General features: G+C 34.6%; 1 pseudogene; it reads right to left on the minus strand.

The window, feature by feature from the left end:
* Positions 1-286: 286 nt before the first annotated feature.
* On the minus strand, positions 287-397 carry LOC134501679 (U2 spliceosomal RNA; annotated as a pseudogene).
* Positions 398-673: the final 276 nt, after the last annotated feature.

Genomic DNA, 673 nt, shown 5'->3' on the forward strand with positions numbered 1-673 from the left:
AGATGAGAAATACAATCTATTGAAAGTCTATAATCAGCAAGATTATTAAATGAAATGAATTGGTAACATACTGACAATACTACTCTGATAGCTTAAAATACAATGATCTGGAAGCTCTAGTGATGAGTGAAAAAAATGGGACTAAGATTAAATAATGATAACAGATACAGCAATCAGTCTCAGAATTAACAATGAGACTATTGAAGTAGTGGGTAGCTTGTTTTTCAGGATTGCCTATCAACAATAAAAGAATCAGCAGTCAAAATATGCTGTAGACTAACAATTGATAGGGTAGCAATGAAGGCCTTGGAAAAAATACTCAGATGCTGTGATGTATCTCTACTTACAAAGATCAGAATCACTACACTTGATCTGAGCCAAAAGGCTGAGAAGCAATCAAAGATCAGAATTGTGCAAGCAATTATTTTTCCTGTGATACTATATGGAAGTGAAAATTGGACTTTAAAGGAATAGGATAGAAAGAGTATTGACACTGGTGTTGGAGATGTTTCCTAGGAATACTATGAATAGCAAAGAAAACAAAGAAATGTATCATAGAAGAAATTCAGGGTCCTTGTTCAAGGCATAAATGAGCAGGCTCAAATTATCATATTTTGGACACATTATGCAAAGACCCATCTCCCTTGAGATGTCCACAATGCTGGGATAGGTG

This window comes from Candoia aspera, chromosome 7, assembly GCF_035149785.1.
Source record: "Candoia aspera isolate rCanAsp1 chromosome 7, rCanAsp1.hap2, whole genome shotgun sequence".
In the NCBI taxonomy this organism is placed as follows: Eukaryota; Metazoa; Chordata; class Lepidosauria; order Squamata; family Boidae; genus Candoia; species Candoia aspera.